This window comes from Pinus tabuliformis, chromosome 9 (assembly GCF_031772625.1).
Source record: "Pinus tabuliformis cultivar Carrire ecotype Pingquan chromosome 9, CPIR1, whole genome shotgun sequence".
NCBI classification, from domain to species: Eukaryota; Viridiplantae; Streptophyta; class Pinopsida; order Pinales; family Pinaceae; genus Pinus; species Pinus tabuliformis.
The window spans coordinates 222,868,102-222,891,302 of record NC_142307.1 but is presented as its reverse complement, the minus strand read 5'-3'; positions in this window follow the sequence as shown (position 1 = coordinate 222,891,302).

Below are 23,201 nucleotides of genomic sequence, written 5' to 3'. Positions count from 1 at the left end.
GGGTCACTAGGCCAGTGGCCTTACCGCAATCCACAGTTTTGTTTAGGGATCACTAGGCCAAGTGTTTTTCCTTTCAGAGATCCACCTCACTGGGGTTCGAATCCATCCGACAATGCAACTCTACCAAAATAGGAGAACCCATCACCTCAAGGCTATCTGAAAGTGGTAAGGCAAGGCTGAAGAATATTGTCACACCTGGAATAGCTCATGCGAATGACAGAAAGAGAACTAAGAACACACATGCATAACCATGCATGCCAAATCGAGCAAGGAAATCACACATGCAAATTGATACCTGCAAGTAAACTTGTTGTAGCTGCTTAATCCTTCTCTTCCTTTCTTGATCTTTGCTTGCTCTTTTCCTTCTTTTCCTTTCTTGATCCAATGTTGAAGTGCTCCAAGAAAACTTTTAAGTGTCCAAAAGTGAAAGAGAGAGAGAATAGAGAGAGAGAGATCCAAAATTAAACTAAAAAAATATACAAACTGATACTCAAAAGCCGTTTTATTAATGTGGGCTATATTTTCTTCATTTTTTTTGTTATTTTCCTTCATTTTCCTCCTCACATGCAACCTATGACCTCACCTTCCTTTTCTCCTAATTTCCATAATTTTCATAAATAAATAGCCAAAAATGTCATTTTTCCTTTCTAAATCCTTTGCCATTTTCTTTTCCAATTTCCTTAGCCATAATAAACTAAATGAACACCCATACTAGGATGTCTTGCCCAACTTTCATCTTGAAATAAGTGTCCCATAATCGTGCTTATTATTTTTCCTTTATTAACTTTTATTACATGGAATTTTCACCAGAGGTGTTACATTGGTAGCCTTCAATGTCCTTACCTTTCCCATTTGTGAGTTTCTTAACCTTGAAATTTAAATTCTCCAAAGAAAAATTCCATCCTTCGTAGGAATGTTTGTTATGGTGTGTATGGTGTCAACGATCTCGTCAAGATTTTTAAGCTAAGAATTAAGGAAATCATATTATTTTCATTATCTTTACAAATCAAAATTTCCCTCGAGAACTTCTTAGGATTAAACCTAGATATGCGTAAAATATGCTCTTTATTTCTATTAATATAGTATTATTTTTCTTAAATTAGGAATTGTACGCATTTATCTTTTGGAGTTTTAAGGATTTTTTAGAAGCATACCTTATGGATTTCTTAACAATTTTACATTCCTTATTATCTGGACTTATGTAGGAACGCAAGAAAATACAGATATAAACATAAACACAAAGATGCAGCAAAATTCTCATCTCATTAATATCCTAGAACTATAATATGCTTACTTGTAGAATGGAAATAAACTAGTTTGGGTGATGGTAACTTATCTCTGAGAAGAGATGTGGCGGATACATACCTATGAAATATTTTACAATGATGCTCAAGGGCCTTTTTATTATTGAAAATCAAAGGGAAACCCTAAACAACCAAAAACCTAAGCCTAGGATATGGAACACCAAGAGTTTGTGGGCCCCGTTAGGGTTAGCTGGGTAGCCAACTTCTTAGGGTTGTAACTTGGTCATGTGATCTCTGTTTGGCGCGTAGGAGACCTCGTTAGAAATATCTCTCCAAGTGCTACAATATTTGCAACAGGCCTGTAGTCTATAGATTTTCTTGCTTTGGACCTCAAAAGACATCGTTTAGGGGGTCAAAACAACTTCGGAAGTTCAAGACTTAAAAAACTGTTAAAAATAGTAAATTGTGATATAAACAAGGAAACAAATGAAATCGATTGGATGTCCAGGTGGAATAAGCGGATGGCCACTGATATCCACTTGGACTAGTCCTCCTCCCTTAAAAAGAAATGGTACCCATTGCATGCAGAGCCTCCATGAGGTGAGGAAATTTATGTTGAACCTCGTCCCTGATGAGTGACTTTCCCTTCTGAAGGCATTGGATGGCTTTGGAAACTTGATATAGATGGCTCCTATGTTGATGAGTGTCTTGATCTGTGTGTCTATGATACTAACAGTTGTGGATTGTTCAAAGCAGCTTAGGTTGAGCTTTTTTGGTGTCAATTGCTCAATAATTTATGATGTATCCAACAATGGGCGAAAGTATGGCAGCAACTAGTCCACATTGAATACTAGGTGTAGGCCAAGGAATGGTGGAATGTTGAGCTCGAAGGAATTGTCCCCTACAACCATTTTGATGAGGTAAGGCTCATATCAGAGTGGGAGAAGCTTGTAGTAGGCCCTAGTGAGGTGTTTCTTCTACAAATGTAACAAAACTTTGTCGCCCACCTGAAACTTGTGTGGCACCCGATGTTGTTCATGGCGCTATTTTTACTTAACATTTGCTCTGTCCAATATGTCATGGACTTGCTGGTGAATGTGATGAATGCATTCAATGAGGTTGTTAGCTATGTCGACTTTGGACTAGACATGAGCCAAATCTGCCTGAGAAACTGCAAGTGGTATGACAACATCAATGGGACATAGTGGTTGGAATCCCAGTCCCACCTGAAAGGGGCTGTGACCAATTGAGTTGTGGAGAGCTTCGTTGCAGCTATGCTAGACATAGGGGAGGATTTCGTTCCATGTGCATGGATGCTTTCAAGTCGTACATGCATAGGATTTGCACAATCATCTTGTTGGGGGTGGAAGGTCGTGGATTCAGTGAGCTTGGTATCTAACAACTACTAGAGGCTTGACCAAAATTCATTTAGGAACCTATTTTCCCAATTTGAGATAATTGATTGTTGGAGCCCAAAGTGTACCCACACTCATTCAAAAAAGAGTTTGATAGTGACTTCTACTATGATACTCTTCTTACAGGCCACTAGAATGGCCATCTTGGAGAATCTATCATTGACCACGAAAACACAGTCGTTTCCATGCTTGGTAGAAGGAAGGCCCGACATGTAATCCATGGAGATTGATTCTTAGGTCCAGTTAGGAGTAGGGAGAGGAGTATACATGCCTTGCTTCTTGATTGTAGGTTTGGCAATGGCGCAGGCGGTGTGGGATATGATGTACTTCCCAGCATCCTGTCAAAGGTTTGGCCAATAAAAATACTTCTACAACACTGACATTGTCTTTTCTACCCCAAAATGTCTAGCGAATTGAAAGTATTGTGCTTCCCAAATCATGTTGGAATGATATCTTGAAGGAATACAATGGTGTCCCAGGTGGCATAATAACGTGTCAAGGAGGTGAAAGTCTAGAACTTGATTACCTTCCAGGAGCATCTAATATGTGGTTCTGAATTCTGGATCACTCTTGTAAATTTGTGGCCATTCTAACGTCTCGTGTCCACAAGAGTTGAGCACAATGGTAAGTTCCATGATCAGTGGTTTGCTGAGGAAATCTGCAACAATATTGGCGTTTCCCTTCTTGTACTTCTGCAATGTTCAGACTAAACGAAATTTCCTTTTACTCCGTCCTTGGTGACTTGACTCAAAGGCCAAGTGATATGAGAGAAACCCAATATGAACATGCAGTAGAAATTCACAAGACTTATAAAGGTGCAGAGCTCTATTAGAGTGGTTGGGGCTAGCCAATCCCGAATAACTTGTATCTTGGTTGGGTCGACATGCACATAGTTAGGTCCCTATACTACTAGTGTAACTCCTTATTTTTATTAGTGCAACCCCTTATTATATTTTTATGCCCATGTAGTCCCCATATTGTTATTATTGTGACCCATAGAAACCCGCTATTGTTATTGTTGTTCCCTTACATTATTATTGTTTTGTCTGCTCTGATTATACTATGACCCCTTAGACTCTTATATATAGAAAGTAAGTCTTGTCATTTGTATCATCGAAGAATTGTTCATTTGTGTAATGTAAAGAATGTTTCCCCCTCGAAGAAGTTGATTTTGAAGTCATTGATCTATATTTTCTTTCTTTTTGTGAGTTGGTTTCATAACATTTGGTATCAGAGCTTTGGATTTTAGGGTTTCGGTGCTCCAAACATGTCATCGTGGAATTTCCGCTATAACCTTTTTTCTGCGACATTTCAGAAGCTAAAAGAAAAACCCATTTGAGCCGCAATCTCGATGAACCTCGCATCCAAATTTAAGATCTTTTCTCTCTATATTTTCGGAGATATGATCTGAGAAAGTTGGGATTTTTGCAAGCACCAGAATTCCATAGGTCATTGTGGAATTTTTCGCTAAAATTGTTTTTATACGAAGGTTCAAACTTTGAAATTAAAATCCGTTTGAGCTGAAATCTTGGTGAAACTTAGGCCTAAATTTCAAGTCTTGTTTCACTATATTTTTAGAGATACAGTCCAAGACATTTAGGGTTTTTGCACCCTCCTGACTTACATTCCAAACAAGTGACATTGGGAACATCGTCATAACTGTCTCTCTGAGAATTAGATTGAAATTTCATAAGAAGTTGTAGAAAGAGGATGAAGTGTAATTTTCTATGTATTTTTTTTAGGTCTAAAGGTCGAAACACGGATGCGTGGTAGGTCGTACAAGTTCACTCCATTGAATGAGTCTATAATCAGGCCATTGTAGGAGATTTGGCATCTCTTTATTAAAGAATCCAATATTTATCAGACTAGTGGGGTTAGAAAGAGGACTCAGAGGACTACTACCGGCCAAAGTTTTAGAACATGAAGATCTGAAATTACAGATTTATAGTCGTTTAAATGCCGAGCACCTAAAAGAAAGAAAAATTTTGACTCAAATCAAGAAAATAGAAACAATTAGTAATCAAAATTTGATAGATGATTTTAAGAATGTGATCAAAGCTAAGATAAATAGTTTTATCTATGCCATGGAAGCTGATAACGCTGGTATGGAAGCATATTGGAAGAAATGCATGGAAGATTTGAAGAAAGACATGGAAGGTTTGAAGAAAGACATGGAAGGTTTGAAGGAAGGTGGGAAAAAGTTGTGACAAGAAAGGCCTCCTAATGACGAAAAAGTAGTAGAAGAAACTCATGATGAGAAAAAAATAAATGTTAATCATGATTTCATAGAATATAACATGGGATTGAAGACCCACCATATTCCAAAGATCAATATGAGGAATTTTTATGGCAAGGATCCCATAACATGGATACTACAGATGGAGAAATATTTTGATCTACATGATGTGAAACTGTTACAAAAGGTACTTATTTCATCTTTATATTAGAATCGAATAATTTTTTATGGTATAAAGGGATTTGTTCTTGTAAACCACTTGTCACTTGGTCAATTTTCACGGAGGAAATGATAGCACATTATGATGATACAAAGAGAAACACCTTCTTTAGCCAATTGATAAATCTCAAACAAAAGGGTTCAATGGCAGAGCACATTGAGGACTTCCAAAAATTGAATATAAGGGTAAATGATATTATAGAGAAGTAGAGGATTGATGTATTCCTAAGGACTTTAAAGGATAACATTCAACATAAGGTTCATCTTTGGGAACTTGAACCATTGGAGCAGGCATTCAGGTAGGAAAGAAAAATTGAAAGAAAAACTATGGCAACAAGAAATCCTACCACTCACAATTCTAAACGTGGAAGTGTTGTTGCTCCTAGCCTTCCACAACTTACAAGGTTGACACCACAACAATTGGAAGAAAAAGGAGAAAACGACCTTTGTTACAGTTGTGATAGAAAATACACTAAAGGTCATAAGTTTGCTCAAAAGAAATTATTTTACATTGATTGTGAAGAGGAGGAAGAAAAGGATCAAGAAATGTCAAAAGAAGAGGATATACACCAGGAATCAACCCCAAAGAAAGAAGAAATAAATTCGACCATATCTTGTAATGTATTGGTAGGAATTACGACTCCTCAAACTCTTAAGGTAGAAGGAAATATAAAGAAGAAAAAGGATAACCTCACTTTCCCACAGAATCGAATGAAACAACAGGCAGATCAACATCGTAGCGAAAGAAGTTTTGATATAAGTGACTAGTCATTTTTACGAATACAACCATACAAACAAATGTACCTCAAGCAAGATAAGAAGGATAATTAATTATCAACAAAGTACTACGGTCCTTACAAGGTGTTACAAAATATTGGTACTACGGCATACAAATTGGAGCTCCCTGCATCTTCCCGAGTGCCCCCTGTTTTCCATGCTTCATGCTTAAAGAAGGTTATAGGTGACAAGCTCCCAGTTCAAACAATAATGTTGAAACTTTATGAGGAAGGAAAAATCATATTGGAATCTGAAGTAGCCACGGAAACAAGAACCCGGTAGCTACGAAATCAATCAATTTTAGAGTATCTCATCAAGTGGAAGAACTTACCCATAGGAGATTCTACGTGGAGGACAAGAATTTTATACAAAAGCATCCATAAATACTCAAGCATTGAGGACAACACTTTTTGAAGGAGAGGGGCATGTTAGGTCCCTATACTACTAGTGTAACCCTTTATTGTTATTAGTGCAACCCCCTTATTATATTGTTGTGCCCATGTAGTCCCCATATTTTTATTATTGTGCCCCATAGAAGCCTGCTATTTTTATTGTTGTGCCCTTACATTATTATTGTTATGTCATCTCTAATTATATTATTACCCCTTAGACTCCTATATATAGAAAGGAGGTCTTATCATTTGTATCATCCAAGAATTATTCATTTGTGTATTGTAAAGGAGATTTCCCCCTCGAAGAGGCTGATTTTTAAGTCTTTGATCGATCTCTTATATCTTTTTGTGAGCTTGTTATGTGGAATTTTGCATCTACAGATAAACACAATTTCCCTAGGTGGGTAGCTACACCTAGAACAACAGATTTAAAGAGTTTAACCTTTTCCTATAGAAGACAAATAAGACAAGGGACCTACTTGTTATCTTTCGCTTCCCTTTGTCTCCTTTGAATAGCTCCCATCGCTCCTTCTCAAATTGAATAGGTTCGATAAGTACCTGCAATCATAAACAGAGGACAAAAACCAATCAAAGCAAGAGATCTATCTACTATAAGCTAATGGAATCCAAAGCATTTACGCATATAATCATCATACATAAAGAAAAGAATATGGGAAAAGGTGTAAACAACTTTATTAAGTAGAAGGAAGAATTACAACCAAAGAAGTCCGATCCCATGTCACTCATCCAGCTTGAGTTCCATCCTTCATCACATCAAAATAACAACACTCTGGCAGCATAAAAATAATTGCTTAAAATCTCAAACCTCACACCAATAGTATCTCCTTACAAATTCTCAAAGTCCAGCCCTTGATCATTTATATGAGTGCTCAATTTATAGGAAATGGAGGTGGTTTGGTCATAAATGAGGGTATTGAATGGCCTTCCAAACTTAGATTTAGTTTCCATGAAGGAAGGGATGAGAGGATAGGAGGTTACTTAATGCATTCCCTATCCAATTTCAAGCTCATAGGATATGATAAGTGTGGGAATCTTCTAGAATGCTCTAGAAGATAAGAATATTCCCAGAACCCTATGAAGATTTCACTGAATCGCATAGGTCAAAGTGGGCCTAAGTGCACTAAAATTCACCCTTACATGGGCCTACCTGCAGTGAAGCACATTTACCCCTGACGAAGGTTGCGCTGGTCCCTCAAGGAGGCATTTTTGGAGAGATTTAGGCGAGAAAACTTTCAGGGAAGGAGGCATTCAAAGTGATGACTTGTCTAGGGCATGTAACAACTAGATTAGGGTTTGATGAGCCCTAATAGTACTAATATGAATGTTGGGAGTGATGTGTCCAAATGGATCTGTAATAGCTGACCCCTAAAGCATGAAGTCAAAAATGATAATGTCGAGTGATATGATTTACGATGTGACGAGGAGGTTCCGAAGCGGATGGTGACCTACATCAATTACAATACATAATATCATGATATTTTGGAATTTTCATGAATTGATGAGGGAAGGCGTACCCATGCTCAGCATATAAACTCTTCATTACATGTACATATATAGTCGTCTATAGATTTAGACCCATGATAGGATGACCATATGTGTAAAGCCATTCTACAGATGATTTAGTACTTTCCTGAAATCACAGCCCGAATGAATGAAACTAGATCCGGGGTCTTCTATCTTGTTCAATTGTTCGCTCAAGAACGAGTCTAACCATGTGAATATGTGATATGAAGTCGAACATGGGAAGACACTATCTGATTACCAGCCAATGATGTAAGCTGTTAACATATGTGAGAGAAATCATTGATAATGATAATGATACTCAAGGTACTGTAGTACATTATGCATGGTGTCAATGGATGTTTTGATGTTGAACACCATAGAAAGTCTTTTGGTCGAAGGCCAGTGATTTCAAACCTGTCATCGGAAATGAGAAACTTACCATTGATATATGCAAGCCTCAAGGTACTGGAAGGGTGTTCTTAGGTAAACTTCTTGGATAATGTGTTGATGTCGACAAGAAGTGACTCATCGCAGGAGGGCCTTGATGTATCCCACATCAACGACACAAAACGAGTGTAATGATTTTTGGAGACGGAATGTGACTAATGACACAAGGTTCAGGAATGGCAGTCATGAAAATGAAGTTTTACGAGTATTGCAAATGATGAATTTAACTGAGTGACTTCTCTTGAACATGTCAGTGACATTGAATGAATTGGCATCATTGACCCAAAACCAAAGTAATGGATGGTATTATAGACCAAGGTATGATGACCATCAAGTCGATAACCCAACCACAGAGATGAAGTGAAAGTGTCATGTTCAAGAGTGACCTGTTGCCATAAAGTGGTTTACCCCACTTTCCATTTTCCCCAGTCATTGCTGACCAATACCTCTTTATTTTTTATCAAGCTTCAGAAGGATAACATATTCTTGTTGTATAATTCCACCCTTCATGTGAATCCATCACTATGTGATGTTTTAACGATTTTAGCCAAAGTTAAACTCGGTCTTGTCATGATGGACAAGTTTGTCGCTATTTGATGTTTTAAGGAGTTTAACGACAATGAGAACTCGGTCCTTTTCATGTTTAGAGAGTTTGAAAAGGGACAAAAGGAAAACTCCACAAGTTCTTTTTCGTATATTTGTCTCTCAAGTCTGAAAAAGCGTAAAATAATATGAGAGAGAACCTATTGACTATGTTCGATCAACGTATTCCTTTTTTGTAGGTAATCTATCTTAGTCCGGAAAAGGGTTAAACTTATATTGAGTAGATGTCGTTTCCAATCCATTTACGAGCTGAAAAGGGCAAGCGCTTGACAATCTTTTCATGTTTCAAGAGTCTGAAAAGGGCTCTAAAGAGGACTCCTTTTAGAGGAACGAGTGATGTCTAGGATAGAAACTGGTTTCGGTGATGTTGGAACTTTTCAAAACATGTTGATTATGTGAAGAGGCAGCTAATAAGACCACTCATTGGAATTTTTCCTTAGAAAGGGTAAAACAACCAAGTGAAAGCATATATTGGCCAAGTAGATAGTGATGATGGAAAGATTAAAACCAATGCTCACCTAACGGAAGAGGTTGATAGAATGGCAATCACGAGGGTTAAAACGGAGATGGGTTCATTTTTACAGAAGCTTGAACCATAGGAAACTATGCTTGATTTCAGTTTCATGTTTACACAAGCTTGACATGAAAAACTATGCTTGGATTCAGTTTCATTTTTACACAACTTGAAATGAAAAACTATGCTTGAGATTGGTTTACATGCCCCCAGCATGATGACTCGATTCTAGGTGCATGCCCCCCAAGCTTCATTACATTCACCTATGTAGACTACTCGTAGCTATCAGGTGGATGGAATGAAGGTTCATTTACGAGATCAAGTGAAAGACTCGACTGGGATTTTACGAGATCTAATCAAAGTCTCGAAATGGAACTTTGTTTCATTTTTGGATGAGCTTGACACAAGACAATGAACTCTGCTAAGATTCCTTGTTTCATTTTTTAACGAGCTTGACATAAGACAAGGAACTATGCTCTGGGACCTGTTTCATTTTTTAATGAGCTTGACATAGAAAAAGAACTATCCTCATATTCCTTGTTTCATTTTTTAACAAGCTTTTCACAAGACAAGGAACTATGCACATACCCTTTGTTTCATTTTTTAACGAGGTTGACACAAGACTAGGAACTATCCTCCTATTCCTTGTTTCATTCTTTAAATAGCTTGACATAAGACAAGGAATTAGGCTCAAATTCCTTGATCACGACCCATAAGAGGTCATGACTTCTAAGAGGTTCTCATTAGATGGGAGAAGGAATCCATTATAGAGATATGGTTCCAATGCCCCCAGTACATAATGCACAACATCACGGAATTGATCGTTAATTGATGTAGGCATGGAATGGGTTGCCACATAATTGACCCATGGCAGGGAAGATACCATTGCAACAAAAGGACCATTTAGGGAAGATGGTTGACAGGAAGCCATATTTGGACTGGGAAATGAAAGTCGGTCAACAGTTACAATTCTTCCTTCATGTAGGAAACACATCACTCGAAAGAGTGTTGAAACAATAGCTCCCATGTCATAAGCATAGCCACGCCCAAGAAGTAAATTGTAATCTAAAGGGTGTGGGACTACCATCACATTGAGATAAACAATTTTTCCTCCCAAAGTAATAGGCAACTGAGGAAGGATCCTTAATGGTTGACTGGTTCCTTTGTAAAAAGCCAATAGATTCTGGGTAACAGGCACAAGTGGCGGCAAACCGAGCACTTGTCAAGCAGTGGAGGAAAGGATTCTCACTGATGCACCTTCATCTATAATAGTTCCAGGTACAACCATATTACAAACTTGTACTATGATTTGGAAAGGCACATAAGAAGGAAGACGAGATCTTGCTAGTTGATGTCAATCAAATGAAGTGACCAGACTACTTGGAGGGGGTACCATAAGAACTGGAGAATCGGCCCCTTGATTTATGAGAACAGGAGGATTTTCCTCCTATCTTGATGGAATAGGAGGGTTGCCTCCAAGCTCATTGGAATTTGAAGAAACAAAAAGAACCTGAGTGGTATCATATTCAATCTCTTCAGGAAAGGTACGATTAACTAAAGGTGAAATCGGGTCAACTGTTTCCTCGACCTTGAGGCTTGCATGCCTTAATGGCAAGTCCTCATTGATGAGCCCCAAAAATGTACAATTATTTGGGCTCATTCAACCTCCTAATTTGGCTTAGTCCACCATTCTCATTTGTTTATTGCATGTTTTTGATTATTTTTATGTTAATAGAGTGAATTTGGTTAGTCATTATGCCAACAAGTCTAATGGGTGCTTTGTGTAGCCTTTTTGGTCAACTTGGAGACAAATTTGAAGGTCTTAATGAGCACTTGGCAGCCAAATTCGTCGGAGAACAAGCTAGAGGATTTGTAGGAAGGTGTCCCCCTCATTTATGGGCCCTTACCTCAAATTCTCCACCATCAGCTCGGAGTTCAAAGGCCACCAAATCAATGAGCACAAGGGCAGCCAAGCAAGTCAAGTTGGACTGCTGTTAACTACAAGTCTTGGGCAGCCAAGTCCCTAACTTTTAGGAGGACTGTTGGGTCCTCAAATTGTATAAATAAGAAGGCTTGGGGCCTCATTTTGGTTAGCTAGTGGGTAGTCATTTTGTGTAGCTAGTTAGTCAATTTGGGGATAGCTAGTTAGTCAATTTGGTTAGTCATGTTGTAGCTCGGTTTTTGCTCCTTGTAAGCCAGTTTTGGCATGTCATTAGATTCATGATTATTCAATAAAGAAAGGCAGATTTTGATCCAATTCCGAGTTTTTAAGAGAGCAATAGACCTCCTCTGTTTTGTAATGTTAATTTCTTTTTGTTTCAGCACTTTAGTTCATTGCTTTACCATGCAATTCAAAATTACAGGTTTGCTGAGTTAGTTTTTATGAGATTGAATGAGTTTAGCTTATGGTTGAATTGCTTTCGGTTGTTTAGTTAGATTAGCGGGTTGATAATACATTGGAGCTCCAAGGAAAAAGGTTGAGGAAGTCTCCACTGCCATCTCTGTTTGGAGATTGGAGTGCAGCCTATACCAACCACAAAAATACGTAGTTCTTCACTTTATACATGCTGCAACATAGTCTCGTTTATGATAGATCTTTCCATGCACTTCACTCTTGCACCATACACCTTCATCACATCTTCATGCACATTCCTCTATACGCTTTATACTGCTGTTCATTGGTTCACCTTCCAACTCTTTCATTACCACGTAGCTTCATCCTTTTGTCCTTTTGTTGATCCTATCCTTCTATCCACCAACCACTTCGTGCACTCATTCTTTGTCCTATTTCTCTTCTCCTGAGTCATCACAAGTCTCATCTCCACCTTACCTATCCACCCAAACCATTCCATCCCTTCACCATCACCCAAAACTTCCACTTACAACACATCCTGTAGAAATCCCTGAGTTTCCTGTAGAATCCCCTGCAGACATCCTGTAGGAGGCCACTCACTCGGTTGCTGAGCCTCTGAACGTGAGGAACCTCTATGGACGAATGCTGAGGATCCTTGGGGACCTCTCCTAGCCGCCCCAACCTTTCCCAAGATTTCCTTCCTCCTTGTACCTCCTCTGCACAACCAAACCCTAATAAGAACAAAATCACAATCACTCCATTCACTTAAGAAAAAATACAAAAACATGTCTTTTCAGATGCAAGTAGCTTAGACTCATGCATTTTCACTTACTAGAGGTAATGGCATCATTGGTAGAAGTTTCATTTACATTTTTGCATCACAGAGGTTAGACTAGTCAAATTAGGGTTTCCTAGGGTTTCTATGCTTTGATTTGCTTTCAGTTCATTTTTGCCAAGTAGATTAGTTTTCTTTGAGCTAGCTTTCGTCCATCATTTAGCAAGCTTCTTCTGAGAGCCTATAGAAGTTGGCTTGAGCCCTAGCGGACTTGTGCCAGCTGACCAAGTGACAGCTGCGACAAGAGCTAGTACTTGTGCATACAGCACCGTCGCTTCCAAGTTTGTACGAACTACCGGGTTGATAAAATTAAGAGACAGGAAGCCCCAGGAGTTGTAGCATTATTGCTACAATACTGGAGCTCACCATCTTTTTGGCGCCATTTCCGGGGAAGTGTCAGAGTATTGGTGATTGTTGCTATTCTTCTATTTTCTACTACAACCTTCTGCTAGGTAGTTTATTTCATTTCCATTATGCAATTTCATTTATGCAAAAGTAGATTAGCATTTCTTTCTTTCATAGATTAGCATTTCTTGCTTTCATAGATTAGCATTTCCTGCTTTCATAGATTAGCATTTCCTGCTTTCCTAGAATAGCCTTTCAATTCCGCATTTCAATTCTGCAAGCGTAGACTAGCATTTCATTCTTGCAATTTCATTTGAGAAAAATAGATTAGTCCTTTCCTGCTTTCATTCCAATTTCGCAAGATAGTTAGTTGCAGTTCAATCTATTTCATGCCTTGTAGGAGTAGAGATAAGTTAGAAAAATGATTGCACAACACCCCCACTGCTTCACACAACCAATGTTCTTCTTCGATGGCTGTGATTAAAGAACCCCTGGGTGGACATCAAGGCATATTTAAAGAACCTCTAGGGGAGAAGAAGAAGAAAACATTCCTCTGGAGCAAATGGCTACAGGTAGAGATGTTGGGAGCAACATCTTGTCCAAAGATGAATTTGAAAATCAAATCGAAGATTTCAAGAGTGATATGAGGCAGTTTCTTGCCATGCAACTGGATACCTTGCGGATCCAGAAGAAGCAAGAGGAAGCCAAGAGGGCTTTGGTCATTTTTTGTCCTAGGTGCCTTAAAAAGCATCCTAGGAACGAATGTCCAATGCACTCCCTAGAAGTGTGTTTCATCTGTGAGGAATACCATCCTACAGATCAGTGCCCTTCCTTGCCCAGAATCAAAGCTACATATCAAAGAGCCAAGAGAGCCACTGAATCACTCTGTTATATGAACCAAAGGAGGCCACATGGACCCATACCCTACCAGCAGGAACTACAAGGGACACCCGAGACCTATTATGACCCTTACCAAGCCACCTTCATGCCTTCTTGGGGTCCCCCTGCTCATCCTTCCTGGTCTACACCTCCTCCTTGGTCATATTCTCCTTGTTCCTTCACAGATCCATATTATGCCCAACCAGTTGCTCATTCGTTTCACTCTTATGCTCAGCCACAGCCTCAGTGGAATGCACCTTATCAGGAGTGGAGGCCCCAGTACAACTCTCATCCCGCTCATTCTCCTCCACCACCTGCTCATCCAACACCATCGCCTCCTCCTCCACCAAGGCAACCCCAAATGCCTACCCAACCACAATGCCATCCATCTCCATCTCAATTTCACACCCCCACTCAGCTACCCATACCTCCATTTCCAAAACCATGCAATGGAGTAGCTCAACCCAATTGCAAAGCTGAGGCACAACATGTGCAAATGACTCCTTTTGAGCTCAATGATGTTCACCAAAGCTCAGGAAGAGTGTTGCAAAAGAGAGAATCTATTGACAACATTGAAGGACCAAAAGCAAAAGAAGATTCCAAAGAGGAGATCAAAGAACCATGGGCTGCACTTAATGAAGAGAAGAGATCAGAGTCAGAGATCGAGAGAGTTCCCTCATGGTTACCATTAAATCTTCCATGTATTCAAGAGAAAGATCAACAAAAAGAGGAAGATGAGAAAGTCATGATAGAAGGTGACATGAAGAATGATCCAGATCAGCAAAAGAACCAAGGATATCAAAGCTATATTGAGATATGGTTTCAGAAGGTCATTAAGTTGCAGCAGTACTCTCCTCCTCAACTATGTTTTGTACTTTCAAAGTCACATCATTTTGTCTCTGAAAGTTGGATAGTTGTCAAAGCATGCATTTCGAGCCTTCACATCATTTTTTCTCTAATCTCGATGTGCACATGGCTCCATTGGAAGTATTCTTATACTTGAAAATGATTTTGTTTTTCAAGTAAGGTAGGGTAGGAAAAAAGAAAAAAAAAGAAAAAAGAAAAAAAAGAAAAAGAAAAAAAATGAAAAAAAAGAGGAAAATAGAAATCTAAGGTGAAAACCTCCTTGGAAGCGCCTTAGATTGGCTCATTGATTGAAAACCTCCATGAGGCGGTCAATGGGTTGGAAAAAAGAGAAAATAAAAGGGAATAAGATCTTTGGGTGAAAACCTCCCTTGGAGGCGCCCAAGGCACGCAATTAGGGTGAAAACCTCCATGAGGCGCCCTAGTTGTTTTTCAAAAAAAAAAAAGAGAAAAAAGAAAAAGAAAAATAAAGCTAATCTCCATTGAATAAGTTCATGTTGTAGCAATGACATTGCAGGTTGCAAGAAGGACGTTTCATGACAGGAGGAGCACTCAAATCAAGGTCAAAGGAATTTCTTGTGCCTTCTACAGGAAGCTCTGTATTTCTACAGGAAACATCCTGTAGACCCTTTGGACGAGCCAAATCCAATTTCAAAAGTGAATCTGATGGTGGGAATCTGTTGATTAGGCCTACAAGCACTTGTGTGTCCATCCCTTGCCTTTCTCCATCATTTTTTCACCTCCTTGTGCTTCTCATTGTGCTTCTACGAGAACTTCCTGTAGAAATTGTGGGAAACTAGGCGTGCATTTCAAAAAGTGGTTTGGCAAGCATGGTAGCTTCCTCAAAGGTTTAGAAGTCCTCATGCAATCTTCCAACTCCTCCTCCATCATCTCCATACCTGCATCATAGCCAAAATTCGTTTTGTCATACCATGCAAACTCATGCAAAGTGCCTTGAAGCAAAAATACCTAGAGCCAGATTTGTTTTTGCCATAACTTGAAAACCATGCATCCATTTGACAAACCGTTTTATGGGGAATTGTACAAGGTTGATGACAACATGCCTGAGCAGTTTCATGCGATTCCGATGCATGGTTTCCGAGAAATTGACCTCTGAATTCTTCAGCCATTTTCCATTTTTCTCGAAATCCGTGCATCCATTGATCACGAATTTGCTATGGGAGATGCATAATGATGGTAGTAACATGCTCACCAAGTTTCAGATCAAACCGATCTACCGTTTGGGAGAAATGGCAAAACGAAGTTCTAGTTGTGACCATGCAGCAGCAGCAGCTTGAGCGGGCAGAGTTGAACGTGGAAATGAACGCGTGCAGCTTAGATCCGTCCAGAGGGCACCTGCACAAGAAAAAACAGCCATAAATCATTAGTCAAGCCACCATACATGCAGCAAATGAAGATCAACACATGCATGCAGCAACACGCTTCACAATCATCCGTTTAACTTGCAGGTACGTGACTGAACTTGTTCCTCTGTTTGCATGAATCTAATCTAAAGCAATGCATGAATGAATGAGATGAGTGGGTTCAGCCAAGAAGGGAGCCACGTTCAATTGCACTCAGCAAGGCAAAAATCACGCATGCATGGATCAACCATTCACGTGAAGTTCAAAACAAAACATAGTCAGTTGGGGATTAACTAAACTCTAGTGCAACTAATGGAATTGAATACAAGCAGAGAACGAATAGTTAGCAACAGCAGTTCGTGACAACACTTCAGTTCGAAAAAACCAGCGCGCATGTTTTTTTGCCACCTCACCACAAGTCACGCAGTAATTCAAGGAACGCTCGGCTGAAGACTCACGTAATTGTTGTTCAGGTACACTTGCTAACTGTTGTTCATTTACACTTGCAAATGTTAAACTCACGTCCTTCATCAAGTTTTGGGCTTGTTAACAATTCTCCCGCATGCAAAGATCATTCAAAGGCGCAGAGACATCCTACAGGCATTTCTACAGGATGTTGTCTACAGGAAAGTGCAGCAGAGTCTTTTCAAAATCAGAGAAGCCCAAGTTTTTTCTTCATCCAGTTGAAGCTTGAAGAAAGCCTATTGTTTAGCTGAAGTCAAGATTGTTGCAAAACAACTACAGCCCAGGGACAAATGGATTGCTTCTCCGCGGCAGAGTTTGGACAGACTAAACGGGGATAGAGTGCGAAGTCTTGAGCACAAGAAGCACTTGAATGAAAGCAAGGAAAAGAGCTCGAGATTATGAAGTTTTTCCAGATAGAACATTATTTTCTGACTTCAAATGCTCTGCTACCTCATTGGTAAGTCTTCACCAAGGAATTGATTATGGGACAGAACTGCATATTTTGAAGTGATTCATACCATTCAAAGTTATCCAAAACAGTAGAGGGAAAAATGACCAAAGAGTTCTTAGTTATAGATAGGCTTGCATTGAAGGATATTGATGAAAGTTTATCCCTCTTGGAGAAAGCCCCCTGCTTCATTGAACGATATGGAAATGAAAGAGTAAGAATACCTTTGGTAGGTTCTTTCATCTCTTAGGAGTTGTATGGGATTTTCTTCAAAATAATTTGAATTTATCCTAGACCAATATGGAACATGGGGAGAATTAATTATTGAGGAAAGATTCCATCTCTGCAATATGATCATGAATTCAAAACAGAGCAGTAGAATGTTGATAAAGAAATGAATTCAGCAGTGTCTATAACTAAAATTGTTGACATGAAGTTCTTATTTTCCTTGAGACACATGCAGAGCCATAAATGAAACAATTGACTGCCAATTTTGTTGTCAAAATTTTGCTAGATGACCAGGGAGAAAGTAATTAATTTCTGCTGAGTTTTTCTAGTAATTATACTCTTACGAAAAATAACCCATGAATAAAAGCAGGAATATATTTTCCAAAAAGGGTCAGATGACGCAAAGATTTTGTATCATATACTTCCATAGATGACAAAGATTATTCTTTCAAACATGGATATGGGACAGCTCATAATACAGGAAAAGCAGCAGGCAGTGGGAAGAACCAAAGCAAAGAAGCATGGTTTCATGACAGTGATGAAAGGACACGAGAACATGTTGTCATGATATGTGTTGGAATAAATGGTGAACTGAATTGTTGAAAAAAGTGAATGAAGAGTTTTGGCCAAAGATATCAATCCTTTTAACAGTGAGGAAAATGAGCAGAAAGGGGGAGAAGATGAAGGCTGCCACAGCCCAGCTGAAAGGAAAATCGCCCACAGCCAAGCCAGAACTCAGCTACAGGACTGCTTCTACAGGAAGACAGAGACTGTTTCTACAGGAAGCCAGCGAACAGTTTCTACAGGAAAGTCTAAAAACCGGGAAGCCAAAGGAGAAATTGGCCGAGATGCTAGCCAAGGAAGTCACCAGGGCCATCAAAGACAAGGGGAGAGATTTGGTTGCTCAGAGGATGAGCAACGCTTTCAGTGGGGGGGTGATGATGAGCCCAAAAAATGTACAATTATTTGGGCTCATTCAACCTCCTAATTTCGCTTAGTCCACCATTCTCATTTGTTTATTGCATGTTTTTGATTATTTTTATGTTAATAGAGTGAATTTGGTTAGTCATTGTGCCAACAAGTCTAATGGGTGCTTTGTGTAGCCTTTTTGGTCAACTTGGAGACAAATTTGAAGGTCTTAATGAGCACTTGGCAGCCAAATTCGTGGGAGAACAAGCTAGAGGATTTGTAGGAAGGTGTCCCCCACATTTATGGGCCCTTACCTCGAATTCTCCACCATCAGCTCGGAGTTCAAAGGCCACCAAATCAATGAGCACAAGGGCAGCCAAGCAAGTCAAGTTGGATTGTTGTTAACTACAAGTCTTGGGCAGCCAAGTCCCTAACTTTTAGGAGGACTGTTGGGTCCTCAAATTGTATAAATAAGAAGGCTTGGGGCCTCATTTTGGTTAGCTAGTGGGTAGTCATTTTGTGTAGCTAGTTAGTCAATTTGGGGATAGCTAGTTAGTCAATTTGGTTAGTCATGTTGTAGCTCGGTTTTTGCTCCTTGTAAGCCAGTTTTGGCATGTCATTAGATTCATGATTATTCAATAAAGACAGGCAGCTTTTGATCCAATTCTGAGTTTTTAAGAGAGAAATAGACCTCCTCTGTTTTGTAATGTTAATTTCTTTTTGTTTCAGCACTTTAGTTCATTGCTTTACCATGCAATTCAAAATTACAGGTTTGCTGAGTTAGTTTTTATGAGATTGAATGAGTTTAGCTTATGGTTGAATTGCTTTTGGTTGTTTAGTTAGATTAGCGGGTTGATAATACATTGGAGCTCCAAGGAAAAAGGTTGAGGAAGTCTCCACTGCCATCTCTGTTTGGAGATTGGAGTGCAGCCTATACCAACCACAAAAATACGTAGTTCTTCACTTTATACATGCTGCAACATAGTCTCGTTTATGATAGATCTTTCCATGCACTTCACTCTTGCACCATACACCTTCATCACAGCTTCATGCACATTCCTCTATACGCTTTATACTGATGTTCATTGGTTCACCTTCCAACTCTTTCATTACCACGTAGCTTCATCCTTTTGTCCTTTTGTTGATCCTATCCTTCTATCCACCAACCACTTCGTGCACTCATTCTCTGTCCTATTTCTCTGCTCCTGAGTCATCACAAGTCTCATCTCCAACTTACCTATCCACCCAAACCATTCCATCCCTTCACCATCACCCAAAACTTCCACTTACAACACATCCTGTAGAAATCCCTGAGTTTCCTGTAGAATCCCCTGCAGACATCCTGTAGGAGGCCACTCACTCGGTTGCTGAGCCTCTGAACGTGAGGAACCTCTATGGACGAATGTTGAGGATCCTTGGGGACCTCTCCTAGCCGCCCCAACCTTTCCCAAGATTTCCTTCCTCCTTGCACCTCCTCTGCACAACCAAACCCTAATAAGAACAAAATCACAATCACTCCATTCACTTAAGAAAAAATACAAAAACATGTCTTTTCAGATGCAAGTAGCTTAGACTCATGCATTTTCACTTACTAGAGGTAATGGCATCATTGGTAGAAGTTTCATTTACATTTTTGCATCACAGAGGTTAGACTAATCAAATTAGGGTTTCCTAGGGTTTCTATGCTTTGATTTGCTTTCAGTTCATTTTTGCCAAGTAGATTAGTTTTCTTTGAGCTAGCTTTTGTCCATCATTTAGCAAGCTTCTTCTGAGAGCCTATAGAAGTTGGCTTGAGCCCTAGCGGACTTGTGCCAGCTGACCAAGTGACAACTGCGACAAGAGCTAGTACTTGTGCATACAGCACCGTCGCTTCCAAGTTTGTACGAACTACCGGGTTGATAAAATTAAGAGACAGGAAGCCCCAGAAGCTGTAGCATTATTGCTACAATACTGGAGCTCACCACTCATGCTGACAAACAATGGGAATACATTAATGTCCCTTGTTCGTCGGATCTTCTAGGTGACTCGACTTCGGCAAATTCATTCGTACCTAGCTAGATGTGTTTGGGCATCTTGACTCTCATTGTCATCAATGGTGAGAGTTCTCGTATTGACTAGTGGCGTCCATTAATGGCCACTAAGCCAACAATTTCCTACTATGTTCGACATCAGAACATCTTTTCACATAGTAGGAATTGTGCCAATGAGTTTTGAAGACATGAAGACTATTATTTTCAGCATTTTGGAGCAGATTCAACAAGTTTTAGTAGAAGCAATAAAAAGTCATCTTATCTCTCTATCCATGACTCCTCTTGTTCAGCCACTTGAAGAAGAATGTGATCATAATTTTGCAGCCACTACACATACAACTCATCCATTCCAAAGGGTAAGTGAAGGTACGTCATTTTCTAACTTTTAACCATAGAATTCCATAAACGCTGGAATGATAATTGTTGGAAAAACATTTCTCTTCCTCATTTCATAAAATTGCCAATACCATCAGTTGGGGGGGGGGGGGGGGGGGGAGGATACATTCATATTCATGTCTTGCCATTTCCATATCATATTCAAGAGCCCGCATACTTCCAACGTATATTAATTATTACATTGCTATTATGAGCATACAATGGCTTTTGAAAAAGTGCTTAAAGGATAAATTGGATACAAACAAAATCATGGTTGTCACACAAGAACCAACCATCATGCAATCCAATAAAGATATACTTTGCGACAATAATCAAAATATCATTATGAAAAGTTCAAAGATCAAAATAGAAGGCAACAAAAAAAAAATGGTTGTAACACAGGAACCAACCATGTTGCAATTCAAGTAAAACACTTTGCAGAAATATGAAGTTATCAAATGATATCATGCAAAGTTAAGCCAAAGCTCAAGGATCAAAAGAGTTAATGTAATATATATTACATGAGGACATGCAATAGCTTCAGTTGGGGGGTATGTTGAGTCTTGAAAATGTCATTCATTTCCATTACACTTTCACTATTATGTCCATTATATCACCTCCATTTCACTACTATGTCACCACATTCATTATCATTGGGCCACATTTATGTTTTTCCAATCTTTATTAATTCTAAGCCTTTTAAGTGAATTTGTGGTTAAAAATTAGAAAATAATGTGCATATGCTTATACCTAAAAAATGGGTTGAGATTGTTGACATGTGTAGGTTGAAAGGAGGCTTCTAGAAGACCCTTATGTGGCACTCTAAGGCCAAATTCGAATTTGAGTGGAAAGAATCATGGGATCATGAGGATAAGTGTCACATCTCCTAATTGTATTGTAACTCTAAGAAAACATGTGTCTCATTAGTTCCTATTTTGATTAGGACTCTAGAGGTAGAGGGAGAGATTCATGGACTCTCATTAATGAGATGGCTCTCATCTTTTTGTATAAATAGGAGATCTCTCTCCTTCATTTGTTAGTCTCTTTTTAGCTTAGAGTTTGGAGTTCTTTAGCTTGGAGTTTGTAGTTCTTCCTTGATGGCTTTTGAAAGCTTTGGAGAACTTTGTTGTACTTTGTAATTTTGAAGAATTTGAATAAAGCTTTGATGTTCTCAACATGGAAGGAGATGTGAAGTAGATGTCATGGAGCATATTAGAATGTAAGGTAGAGTAGATTTCATTTTGTAAATTTTGCTTTGATTTCATTATGTCATTTGATTGCTTTCAAGTTTGATAGATTAGATTTTTCATTCATGTAATTTTAATTCATGCAAGTGTGTTCAACCGGTTGATTGTAGATTAGTGATGCACATAGCCTTTTAATGACTAATGACATGATGGAATCATCTTGTCCTTTTGCTGATTTATTTTCTGAGTTCTAATTCCAGCATTGTTATTTCTTTCAGTTTTGTTTTGCTCATTTACTTTCATGCAATTTAGATATCATATTACTCCATTTGTTTATGATTACCTTCCTATAGCCAAGCGACTCAAATAGTGAGGAATCAGAATATTTTTTGATGTAATATGATTTAGTTCACTTTTCTGCAAGTTAGTGATTAGATTACTCATGTCATATTCGGTTACCTCCTATAGCCAGAGCGAGTCGAAAGGTGATGGATTGAAGTATGAATGCGTAGTTTGATCTTAGTTTCATTTTATACAATTTCATTTCATGCAATTTAGATATCATATTACTCCATTTGTTTATGATTAACTTCCTATAGCCAAGTGACTCAAATAGTGAGGAATCAGAATATTATTTGATGTAGTATGATTTAGTTTACTTTCCTGCAATTTAGATATCAGATTACTCAATTTGTTTATGATTGCCTCCTATAGCCAGAGCGAGTCAAAAGGTGAGGGGTCAGAATATGAGTTGAAGTAGTGTGATTTAGTTTGCTTTGCTTACAGTTTTTGAATTTCTTTAAGTTCAGTTTTCTTTTTATACAGTAGCAAGGATACTGGGTTTCAAGTCACTAGCTCATTGTTTGGTTATTTCATTCTATTTTGATTGAAGTAGCTGCATATTTACACTTTTGTTTAAGTACTAATTCCATCAATAACATGTTTTAAGATCTTTTGAAGTGCTAAGTTTTGGAAGTTACCATTAGGGACATAGGCCTTGTCTTGAAATATCTATCCATACTTGTCCTTTAAAAGTATTCTTAAGACCTTAGAATAGGATTTCCATTTGCATTAGACACTTTAGGAAACCAACAAGAACAAAACCCCAAAAACAACATAAACTATAAAACAACGAAGTAAGAAAAGGTTAACTAAGCACATATGGTGCACCACACTTCATCAGTTTACGATACCCGGATTGATAATTTATGTAGAGAAATTTAAGACGTTAAATTTACTAGACATATACCTGAAGGTACATTGAATGAGCTACGATATACTTACGTATTTGGAATGAGGTATCACACATGGAATGTATCGCAGACTATTTAGTGACAACTGCTATGTTTAATGATAGAGGTATCATTATCTTGTGTCAAGCTCGTTAAAAAATGAAACAAGGAATATGAGGAGATTTCTTTTACTGTGTCAACCTCATTAAAAAATGAAACATGTGTCAGAGCATAGTTCCTTGCCTTGTGTCAAGCTCGTTAAAAAATGAAACAAGGAATCTGAGCATAATTCCTTGTCTTGTGTCAAGCTCGTTAA